Here is a 12,250-nt window from a genome sequence, read left to right on the forward strand (position 1 = left end):
CAGTTCTTTGCCCAAGGACATGGACAAGATTGTTGGAGGAGGGTGGCCGATCATTTGTTTGCTTGACCCTTGCCCTTCCTGACATTATATCTTGCAGAGGAGACAGCCTAGTTGGGTCAAGGAGGTAATAAATGCCTCTTTGTAAGGCAGGGGTGAGTCCTGGCTGCCTGGATGGAGGCAGCTGTGAGACTGGTCCTGCAGAAATCTGGCTTGGGCCCCAAGGGTTCAGGAGTTCTCAAATGTTGAGTCTCCAGATGTAGTTGGACTACAACCACTGGCCACTGTGGCTGGGGATGATGGGAGTTGCAGTCCAACAACATTTGAAGACTCAAGTTTGAGAACTCCTGCAATAACTATTGACCAGTTGCAGATATCCTCTCCTTGAGCAAGACGTTCAAGGAGGAGATTGCCACACAAATCCAGACACTCTTGGAGAAGGCTGATTATCTAGATCAGGGCATCCCAACAGGGGGTACTAGTATCCCTAGGGGTACTTGAAGGGCTCTCAGAAGGAACTTAGAGGTATCAAACCTTTATATGCTGCAGCCATGCTATTTGTTCCCTGAGGATTGCTGGCCTCAAGTCTATGTATCCTCAGCAATGTGTCCACTGCAGAAGGGAAGAAAGGAGGGTGAAGACCTTCCTCTGCTCTTAACTGGCTGGTTATATGCTGAAACTCAGCATACCCCTCCCCTCATCCTGACTGACAGGCTTAGGAAATTAGCACCAAGTACTCTCATTGGAATTAATGGGAACTTGTCCTACTAATGACAAGTGGGAAGACTCATGAGTGACTTAGTTTGGATGTAAACCAGTGACTAGAGTAGCCTATCTCATAACTGTGCACACACAACACATATCTCTATAGAGTATCCAAGATGAAGGTTTGCAACACAAGAGGTGCATTTATTTCAAAACACTGGGTACAGTGTTCCCTGTAAGAGGGATTCCCAGATGATGGGAACTACAGCTCCCATAAACCCCAGCCAATGGCCATTGCAATTGGGGATTATGGGAACTGGAGTCAACAACATCTGGGGATTCCTGTTACAGGGAACACTGATTGGGAACCCACAATCTAGATTCATTTCAATCTGTGTTCAAGCCAAGCTTTGGTCACTCTGATAGATTACTTGTGCCAGGAGGACAGGGGAATGCTAAACTAGGGTCTGAGATCAACAATGGGGTGGGTAAAGTCCAATACACTGATACTCGATCCACAAGGCAGAGGTACTGACTGGATATAGGTACTATTGGCAAGCTTGAAACCCACACACCTCAAGAATTTGACTCCCACACCCATCTGCCCATGCACTGTAGTGATCTCTGGAGACTATTCTCTGGGTGCCCCGACTATCTTGGACAAAGCAAAGGGGTGACTTGAGAGACAGTCTCATTGGCTGTGGAGTCCCACACTGAATATTCTCCCCATGGAGGTTTGCCTGGTGCATAATCATACCTATTTCCAGCACCAGACCAAAACACACACACACACACCCCTCCCCCAGGTTGTTAATCTTCTGAAATATTTTTATGTTGCCTTGACTTTTTAAAACTCTACTTGTAACTTAATTGTTAGTCATTCTGAAAATATTTGTATTGCAGAGCCTTGTATAAATCTATTTTTAAAGTGCTTTGCAAAATGATAACTCAAGAAACCAAATACTCTGGGGCTATTTATGCTTCCCATTCATGCAGCACTATCCAAAGATGCTACCTTCCTTACGCAAAACTGTGACAGAGTGTCACAATAGGAAACGGAAACATTGCAATGAGTAGATTCATGCTTAGAAATTGTAAGAACATGCAGATTACCCTGCTGAGTCAGACCAAAAACCTATGTAGCCCAGCATCCAGTTTCCAAGAGGAACTAGTCTGATGCCTCTAGAAGCACACAAGCAGAGCAAGAAATAAATTTATCTTTACCCATCCCTCCCCAGCATTTGGTATTCAGAAGTATACTTTCTGTGCATATGGAAGTTTTCGCTGTAGGGGGAAGATGCTGCATCCCTTTATACCTAGGGCCTTAGAAACACAACACAGGCTTGATGCTTACAACTCTAAACAGATGGGCAGATTTTGGGTTCAGTTCTAAACTCACTTACCTGGAAATCCCACTGAAATCAACTGGCCTTGGTCTAAGTAAACATGCTTAGGAATGGGTTATAAATGTCTCAAGTCACATGCAAACAGAGTCACCACTGTCTAGCTGATTTTCCCAGAGTGCCGCCTGTCTATTTCGTCCTGCATAAAACCTGGGATGGATCACCTTGCAAACGCTTGGTGAAGTACTGGCCAAGAGTATGGAATGGATGCAGGGGAGGAGCAAGGGGAGAGGTGAATAATCATCTAATTTAGAACAGAAACAACATTCCCTCCGGTCAAACTGACTCATGGCTCTGGTTTAGCAATGTGGGGTTTCTTTGCCCTTCCTCCATAGATTTGTCCTTACACAGTTTACTTATGAGGACTCTCAGGTTTGCTTAGCCAAAATACAATCGTATCAGCAGCAGTCTGCTGCCAACTCTTGACCAGGAGCTTCAGAACGCTGGACACGAAGGCTTTTGATCCAAATTCCAGACCTCTTCCAGAGCCTCCCCACCCGGTTTGAAAGAGCAGGGCAGATCACACTCCCCTATTCCCTCTCCTTTTAATGCATAGTTTAGGGTTAAAGTGGGGGTTCCCACATACATTAGCAACTGGAAGCAAGAGGGGCTCAAGTTCTTCACACTGGAAGTTTCCTTTCTTGGGCAGTGTCATGCTTGGGCAGAGCCAGTGTGGTGTAGTGGTTAGAGTGCTGAACTAGGACCGGGGAGACCCGAGTTCAAATCCCCATTCAGCCATGAAACTAGCTGGGTGACTCTGGGCCAGTCACTTCTCTCTCAGCCTAGCCTACTTCACAGGGTTGTTGTGAAAGAGAAACTCAAGTATATGTAGTACACCGCTCTGGGCTCCTTGGAGGAAGAGCGGGATATAAAATGTAAAAATAATAATAATTTTTTTAAAAGGTGTCCCCAATGACCCTTACAAGCAGGCCGGCAGGCTCTCGGCCATTTGGCGCCTCTTAATAAAGGAGCACTCGGAAACACAGAGATAAGTTTGAATACAGAGAAGGACATACAGGATACGGGACTCGGCTCTCTGCAAAATAAGCTCCTGCCTTTAAAACCGGTACAGACAAGGATCAGGTTCCGGGGTTCTTCTTTAAACCAGCTGGCGACATTGCTCACGCCTTTGTTATCAGCCCAATTCATTTAAGACCACTTGCCGGAATCGGCGGCAGAACGGGTTGCTTACCTGTATCCTCCCACTTTTTGTTGTTATTATTGTTATTAAACAAAGCATTCTATAGACATGCGATTTGTCCTGAACTATTATAGCAACTCGTTTCTTGAATCCTTCTTATTCCAGACTCTCCCCCTCCCTTGCGATGTACTTTGACCACCCTCCGTATAAAGGGTATATAAACCCTTCCCCTCCCATGCACGTGTGCACATCATCCGCCACACCACTCTCAAGTACTTGGTCACCCCACACAGCCCCTTGCCTATACAATAGTTAAACCCCTTTCAGCAAACAGACGCCTAATCTGGACACGCGCACATACAGAGAGAGCGACCCACTTTTCCAGTCCTGCCACCCACCTCAACCAGGGACGCCCCGCTCCTTCTCCCGCAGTGGCAGCATCGGTCCCGCTCCTCGTCTTAGCTCCAGGGCCTGGAAAAACACTTACCCCGCCCATGAGTTCGCTTTGCAACGAGAGGAAAGAGAGAGAGAGAGAGAGAGAGCGAGAGCGGTTCCGCGGCAGGGATAGCGCTTCCTCCAGCTGCAGCTCCGCCAAGAGGACAAGATCCAGAGCCACTGCCGGAGTGCTAGCTATCTGTGGAAGTCGATTGCACTCCCCGCCGAAAAGAAAAGAAAAAAGTAGGTCGAAGCAGAACACTAACGGCGACTCTTACACGTGGGATCCTCTCCCACGTGCGGTGAATTTGCTTTGTATCCACCCTTGAGCGCATCGATAACAAAGGGATGTTGTCTACTTTTAGTGGCCATGGCAGATCGCCAAAAAGCAAACCCCAAACAAAACCCTGTCGGTGTCTCCCAGGTCCCCTCCCGTCTGCTGTGAATTCCATCGGCTGTGGAGCAACAGCCGAGAGAGGGCAGGACTTCACCCCTTGCCTGTGGGTCCCCCAGAGGCATCTGGTGGTGGGCCACTGTGTGAAACAGGATGCTGGACTCACTGGATAGGCCTTGGGTCTGATCCAGCAGGGCTGTGTTTTTATGTTTCAAGACTAACCAGTTTATTGTAAGAAGGCCTTTCCTGAACTATGGTCCACTTTATTAGGTATTAACATAATTAACATTGCAAAGCTGGGACCAGAGGCACTCTTGCCCTTGCACTTCCGGGCCGAAGCCCAGTGCCTCCACAGCCCCTGGCCCCCCCCAAATCCTCTTTAGTCTGTCCCAGGTGGTGTGGTCACCCAGCCAAGCATGATAATGCTTAATTTTCGGGGCGGGGGGGGGCGGGCTCCAAAGGCCTTTAGGTCCAGGCTCCAAAATTACCTAGGTGCACCTCTGGCTGGGACAATTGTCTTACTATCACTACTGATATTGTGAATGGATTCCATTTTTATCTTATGTGCATTTAAGCTTTACATAGAATTCCCAGACTGTACCTCCTGAATTTCATGGCCAGATGACTCCAATGGTTACTTTTCTTTTTTTGTTCTTCCATGTATCACACACACACACACACACACACACACTTCTGACAATGGAGGATAATACTTTATGTATCTGATGAAGTCCTTTGTATACAAAAAACCGTAATTGTGTATGTTTTCTAAAATTTTAATTAGATTTGTATTTTTATATTCCAATTTAATATTTCTATTGTGAATATATAGTCTCTTATTAATAATAATAATAATAATAATAATTTTATTTATATACCGCCCTTCCAAAATGGCTCAGGTATGGTTTTAAATGTTTTGAAAACCACCTTGAGATTGTTTTAATGAAAGGCAGTATAAAATAGAGAAAATGTACACTAAAACATTGTTCATCTGCCAGGTGCCACAAGACTGTTCTCCACTGCAAGTGCCAGGGCAGTGTTGTTCCCTCATCATGGGTTCCCTGCCACAGTGGCCAGTGGGTAGAGTCCTCCCAAGTGCAGGACTTTTATTTTCCCAGTAGAAATAAATGGCAGTAGTGACTTACATGTATTCAAATAATGGCCCAGTATGTCTTGTAATTTTTTTTTTAAACCAGACTGATCCTGAGTGGCATGTTGTTTGTTTCCTGAACACACTGGAGCATTCATAAGAACATTTCACAGTCCATGAAAGAAGTCAGCGGGGTTGATTGCATCCTAGAAAACCTGTCTTGTGATCTGGCTTTGGGGATCATTGCTTGAAGTTCTGCCATGATTTAAATATATAGCATGTGTGCATTTTTCAGCTGTGCAGCCCCCTCCTAGCCATATCTCCAGACCTTGTACTGCAGCAGCTTACACTTACTGCGTTAAGCAAGCAGGACAGAATTGTCTGCCCAAATTGCTTCTATGGGCTGCATCACACTTCACCAAATTATTATATGGAAGTCACTTGAAAGCTCTGGTGTTCACATCCCCGCCTCCAGTTGTACAGTTCAACCCTACAATTTCTTGCTTGGAAATGCCCCATAGCGTTGAATGGGACACATTTCCAAGTAAGTGTGCACAGAAGGTTGGTCATTTACATTTCTAGTCTTCCCCATTCCAGAAGTCCTCCAAAATACTTTTGATTACTGTTTCTTCACTCAACTACAGTCAGTCATGTAGAATCATAGACATTTGGCGCGCAGTCCTGTCGGAAGTTGCAATGGTGGTGGGATTATTCCCAACCAGAAAGTAAAGGGTTAAATGGCCTTTGGCCATTGTCACTGGGGATGGTGGGAGTTGTAGACCAACAACACCTGAGGACCCATGCCTGAGAACCCCTGGACTAAGGTTAAACATGATGGGATAATGTTTGTTGTTCACATCTGCTCCATCTGCACATAAAACATGAGGGGTATGTTTAAGTTTTACATTAAATGGGGTGCACAGAACTGGTGGGGGAGCCGAACCATTCCCCACCTTACCACCCCTGCACTCCTTTATTGCTTCATCCATTTCTTTCCAGCCCAATGCAGCTCAGCTCATAAGAACTTCCCTGCTGGATCAGACCAATTTAATCCAGCATCTTGTTTCTCATAACAGCCAGCCAGATGCCTCTGGGAAGCCCACAGGAAGGATGCAAAAGCATGCCCCCACTTCTGCCCAGGGCCACCCAGATAATTTATGGAACCTGGGGCAAGTGTGATGTTGGGGGGGGTGTCTAGAAGGACTAATGCATGTGTGTATAAAGTTGGGGGACCATGAACTGATGTGCCCTTGCTTTGTTGGGGGACCACAAGCTGAGGTGGAGTGCCCTCTCAGTTATCTTGCTGCTGCCATTGATCTCTAGTAGTATTCAGAGGCATTCTGTCTCTGAACCTGGATGTAGTATATACGCATGATTAACAACCAGATAGACTGATCCTCCATGAGATAGCTTAACCCCCTTTTAAAGCCATCTATGCCAGTGACCATCACTACATCTTGTGGCAGCAAATTTCAAAGTTTAATTATGCAAGATGCATTATGTGAAGATGTACTTCCATTTGGCTATCCCACATCTCTTGCCAATCAGTTTCATTGGATACCAGCTCATTTCTGCTCTGGATACTAGTGGATGATGGATTGTAGGGTGATGGATTAGGGAGCTAAGGCAGGGGAGAGAAGAACATTTTCCATTTTGATGTAGAAATTAGACCCCCACCCTCCACTTTAAACATGTACAGGGGAGATGCATAAACAAACTTAGTGGCCCCCATAACATCTAGCTGAACCCTAAACTGTCCCAGCCTGAACACTGCCCAACCTTACCCTGAAGACCACCAAAGCAGGCATGATTCCACAACTGTCCTAGTTCACTTGTTCCATTAGTTTTGATCAGAAAATGAGAATGCAGATTTTTCACATTTGGCTCAATTTTGGGTAACGTTGTAATTGAAAAGAATAAATGCAGTTGTAATTTTAACTCCCCTCTTCTATTACCAGAGGTTAACGTGAACCAATTCCCCACCACAACTCCTGACATGCTTTTGTTTAATTAGGTATGTACCCCACTTTTCTTCCATTCAGTTCCAGGAAGCATACAAAGAGTCCCAGGTCCCTGTCCATCCTAAAAGTTGCTTAGCTTCAGCAAAGGTTACTATGTTGTGTGTTGCCATGTGCCATCAGACCATATCTCGGGAGCTGTAAATTCACAGAAACAGAGAGATCTCTAGTTGCAGATTTTAATCAGGATTACTTAGATGACTAGGTCTTTGAATAACCACCAGAATTAACCATAGGTAAAAGTAGAGGTGAAGAAGTCAAGGCAAAGAAGTATAAGGGCAACTGTACATTCAACAAGAGAGATTTCAGCAGGTGCCATTTGTTATGCAGGAGTGAGGAACACATCTGCTGAAATCCCCTCTTCTAGCTATACAAAAAAGGTACAAGGGTCTTTTGACCCTTTACATTTAGTTGCCTTCCTCAACCAGAAGGCCATCAAGTCCAACCCAGCACTGCAAGGCTGCACCATCCCCAGATCAGGCCAATTTATGCAATCCAGATCATGCTTTGCTAGAGAACAAGGACTATTGAAGAGTACCTGCAGAGCAAAAGACCCAGCTGACAAAAGCAACCAAGCTAAGCTGGAAGCCACAAAAGAAAACAAAATTCAGGGGAGGGGAAGATGTGTCTGGGCTACTCAGCAAAACAGAAAACTAATTCCAGTTTGATCATCTATTTACTCTTTGTAGCCCAAATAATAACACACATACTCACTCAGTTCACAGTTCTGCTTTGGGGGGTGTTTTTTAGGCATTATGCAGAGGAGATGTGGGCTTCTTGTTCCAACTAGCTCCCTCAACTAAAGAAGAAAGCTCTGCTCTTTCCCCTATATACAAGTGTCTCCAATTGATAAGATAAGGGCTCTTCAGACTTTCTCAGCATGTATCTTGCAGAAACCAATTATACCTTTTTCTTTTTTTTAAAGACAGAAACGAAATTTTGCCTTTTGGAGATAAGACTGCCCTTAAAATAATTACATAATGACTGACTCACCAATAATTAATGGGGAATTAATTAGGAACAAGAAACTTTGATCCTGGGCCTTTACACTGGTACTGTTGATTGCATTGGACTTGGACACAACTGGTTTGCTCTGGGAAAGTGTTACTGATAGCAGTTGAAAAAGCCATTTGTTGAAAATTAATTAGAGTTCTAGTACATAAGGCATCCTGAACTCTGCACTTGATTGGCCTGGTCTTCCTCCTGCCCTGAGTTTCTTTTTGCCATTTAGGCCCAGAACTTGGCACTGATGCTTATTTTCCATTGCAGGTACGTGCAGCCATGATAAGTCCCATCATCATGCAGATCGATATAATAAAGTGTGTCACTGAACATGAATTTGAACGCTCTATGATATCACACAGTTGATCTGAAGACTTTCAGTAGTCGCTGCTAGCTTACGTGCTTTGTTTAAGATAAGAAAGAGCTGAATACACAAGACTTCAGGAATTACCCTATGTGTGCTAGATCAAGGAAAGTAAAGTGTGTCACCAAACTCCTGGAGACCACAGAGCCCTGTGGTTTTCTTTGGTAGAATACAGGAGAGGTTTACCATAGCCATCTCTCACACAGTATGAGATGCTGCTGCCCGATATAGGTGTCTGGGAAACATACCAGCGGGGATTTGAACAGGCAACCTCTGGCTTGCTAGTCAAGTCATTTCCCTGCTGCACCTTTAGGTGGTTAAGGGAAGCAATTTTGGTGCAACATCTATAAAGCACCAAGATACGCTGGTGGCAAGTTATGAATGTTTCACACATTTAAAAAAGTACAAACATTGCAGGCAACTGTTTGCTAGAAAAAATGCCAAAAGCCATCAAAATGATGTGGCAGTGCTTGTGTGTGGATTTGTATTTGAGCATGAGTGGAGCAGAGAGACATGCTGTGTCTCCCTTGGGATTCTTATTGATGAGGACTGGTCTGGTTGGTACTAGAAGGGCACGGTGGGTTTCCCCCTCACTGCAACATGGTCCCGAAGTGCAGTGCTTTGTTTCCCCCCAATAGGAGTGAATAGCAACCAGTCACTTGTATGAGGGTGGGTGCTGATCTTGCTTCTGATCATTCCTGTGACTAGGAGTCAGATCTTGTACCTACATAGTTTCTTACATAGAATGATGCCCTCCCTCCTGACATTCTGAATGCAGCCGAAGACTGCCCTTTTTATTTGGGCTTTTGGTCAGGGTGGGAGCATGAGGGGACTGGACAAATTCAAGGAGGATAGAGTATTAAGAGGATAGCTAAATGAAAATGCCATGTTCAAAGGCAGTATTCCTTTATACTAACTGCTGAAGACAAACTATGGGAGTTACTGCCTCCTCTCCATGCCTGTTTGTGGACTTCCCAGAGGCATCTGGTTGACCTCTGTTCAAAGCAGGATGCAGGACTCGTTGGATACTTGGTCTAATCCAGAAGGGCTATTAGGAAGCTACAGGGTGAAGGAGAGAACAGGCCCTGGACTTGGAACACCCTCCTTGGCTGACTTTGCTCCAGCTTCAAGCAGTGGGTAGCTGCCTGCAGGGCAAAGAGTGAGACAGCAACTGGGGAGAGGTAGCATTTATGACTTTTTTATGCCATCTAATGGCAGCTGTCAGAAGTAAATCTCTTCCATCCTGTTTCAGGAAAGAACTCCTGGAGGGAGTTCAGGCTGGGCCAGCACTCTTAGGCCTTGTTCATTTTATTTGATGTCAGTTAGCAGCTGGATACTACTGGGTATATATGATATCAAACGATATTAAATGTTATAAAATCATTATCTCCAATTAAACATTATATATCCACACACAAAAATCCCATAGTGCTATAGTGGATCTGAACCATGAGCTTTAACAACCACAAACGTAATATATGAACACTCCAGAACGCTTTTGGAGAGAAGCGAGTGAGATTCTCTCCATGCAAAGAAGTCTTAGTATGCCACAAGCTCTGAAGTCACATCGATAACAGCAGGATATAAGATTTCCTCTTGCCATTCTGCTTCCTGCCTATGCCATCCCCTCCAGCTGAAGCCTTGGGAAGAAAAGCAGCTCCCCAGTCCTTTTGCACTCAATGTACAGGATACAAGGAGCACTTTGGATCAATACGTATCTTTTTGATGGGCGGGGGCACTGGACCACCAATGATCTTTCATGCATATTTAATTTTGAGTTTGGATTACTGTAAAGCAGCCTTTATGGTGCTAGCTTTTTTGTCTACCCTGTGGGCAGAGTAACTTTACAAAGCTTTACAATTAAAAGTTAGGAACAGAAAGAAAACAAGAGGATTCTCCAAGTGGGCTGGGATGTTACCAAATGTTTAAAAAATGGGGGGAAATAATAACAATAATAATCCTCACACAAATAAGAACTTCCTTGAGATTTCTCTTAGCTCAGCAGTTCTTGTAATATCAGCAGAGGAGAATGCCACACCTTTATGTGGACGTGACAGACTGTATCCTTTTGATGGATAAGAGACCAGAATAAAGGTAAAGAATAAAAGTGTATTCTTTGCTTAAATGCAACAGGATTCTGATAAAAAAGTGAAATTGCTACTATCATCATATTTAACCACGTTTGTATTCTGACTTTCCTCCAAGGACCTCAGAGCAGGACAGGTGATCATCCAAATTATTATTACTACTTACATTTCTATCATGCCTCTCCTTCAAAAAAACTCAGAGCAGCATACAAGGTTCTCCTCCCTGCTCCCAGTGTTGTGCTTAGGGAGGCACAGAGATGCTTAAAGAGGTATAGAGCATTCCGCACTCCTCATGTTGGTAGGTCATTTTATCTTACAACAACCTTGTGAGATAGGATAGCCTGAAAAAATTCTAGCTCTGGGTCACAGTGAGCTTCATAAATGAGTGTGGATTTTAATCCCAGCTTGCCCAATTCAACTGCAACACTCTACCCTATGTGGCTTCCATTATTTTTTTACTTGGCATATTTATATACCCAGGGCGTAGCAAGGTTGGAGTGGGCTCAGAGACAAGATTTTAAAATGGGCCCCCCTCACTGAAGCTCAACTCATGAAGTACAGAAATCTTAAATGAGGCTGAATAGTGGTAACAAAAAGCATAGTAAAATGTGTGTGTGTGTATATATGTGTGTGTGTGTGTGTGTGTGTGTGTGTGTGTGTGTGTGTGTATAACATAAACAAACCTATGTGCCACAATAGAACATCGTCCTAAATTATTTTTTAAAAGGTTTTGTAAATTGTGGACGATGCAAGTCATTTAATGGTACTAGAGAAAGACATGCTGTTCTGGTAGCTCCAGGTCTTAACACTCACATCAATTTTATTTATTTATTTTTACATTTTTATACCACCTTTCGTTAAAAGAAAACCCGAAGGCGGTTTACAAAAATTAAAACATACAATAAAAGCAGTAAAAACATCAAGCTAAAAACATACATAAAAAACAAGACAGCAGATAAAAAAACACACAAGAACAGCAGTAAAAAACGATTGTGTAAAAGCCTGGGTAAAAAGCCAAGTCTTTAAAAGCTTTCTAAAAGCTGTGATGGAGTCCGAGGAACGAATGGCCACCGGGAGAGCATTCCAGAGTCTAGGAGCAGCAACAGAGAAGGCCCTGTCCCAAGTGCACGACAGCCGGGCCTCCCTCATTGTCGGCACCCGGAGCAGGGGCCCCCCAGATGTCCTAGTCAAGCGGGCAGCAACCCTTGGGAGCAGGCGGTCCCTCAGATACCCCGGGCCCAAACCGTTTAGGGCTTTAAAGGTCAAAACCAGCACCTTGAATTGGACCCGGAAACAAACCGGCAGCCAGTGCAGCTCTTTCAAAATGGGGGTGATATGTTCCCAGCGGGCAGCTCCGGATAAAACCCTTGCTGCCACATTTTGCACTAGCTGCAGTTTCCGGATATTCTTCAAGGGCAGCCCCACGTAGAGCGTGTTACAGTAATCCAGCCGCGACGTGACTAAGGCGTGGGTAACCGTGGCCAGATCTGCCTTCTCGAGAAAGGGACGCAGCTGGTGCACCAGCCGAAGCCGTGCAAAGGCACCCCTGGCCACCGCCTCCACCTGAGCTTCCAAAGGCAGAGCCGGGTCCAGTAGTACCCCCAAGCTGCGTAC

At 44.8% G+C, this 12,250-nt stretch overlaps 1 protein-coding gene across 4 annotated transcripts in view; it reads right to left on the minus strand.

Annotated features, from left to right (window-relative positions):
- Window positions 1-3,889, minus strand: part of SLC11A2 (solute carrier family 11 member 2) — a 72,206-nt gene extending 68,317 nt beyond the window's left edge. The window contains exon 1 of one of the 4 annotated variants that reach the window (XM_053300215.1): window positions 3,734-3,889. The gene's annotated coding sequence lies outside the window, so the exon portion shown is untranslated. Of the gene's footprint in view, window positions 1-2,105; window positions 2,220-3,297; window positions 3,412-3,644 lie in introns of those variants that run through there. The other 3 variants (XM_053300213.1, XM_053300216.1, XM_053300214.1) reach the window with 3 other exon arrangements.
- Window positions 3,890-12,250: the final 8,361 nt, after the last annotated feature.

Source organism: Hemicordylus capensis, chromosome 2, assembly GCF_027244095.1.
Source record: "Hemicordylus capensis ecotype Gifberg chromosome 2, rHemCap1.1.pri, whole genome shotgun sequence".
Lineage (NCBI taxonomy): Eukaryota > Metazoa > Chordata > Lepidosauria > Squamata > Cordylidae > Hemicordylus > Hemicordylus capensis.